Raw genomic sequence first — 206 nt, 5'->3', positions numbered from 1 at the left:
TGAAAGGATTTGCTATTTGTGAATGTTCAAAAAGTTTATATATGTACATTTTCTATTTTTAAGATGTCATTGATTTTTATTTTTTGCCAATTGATTTGTGATCTTTTAATAAATATCTTAATTGGGAAACAGATGTTTTGTTTTGTATTAAATATACACCGATCAGGCGTAACTTTATGAGCACTGATAAGTGAAGAACACTGATT

This window comes from Silurus meridionalis, chromosome 7, assembly GCF_014805685.1.
Source record: "Silurus meridionalis isolate SWU-2019-XX chromosome 7, ASM1480568v1, whole genome shotgun sequence".
Taxonomy (NCBI): domain Eukaryota; kingdom Metazoa; phylum Chordata; class Actinopteri; order Siluriformes; family Siluridae; genus Silurus; species Silurus meridionalis.
Note: the sequence above shows the minus strand (reverse complement) of the source record.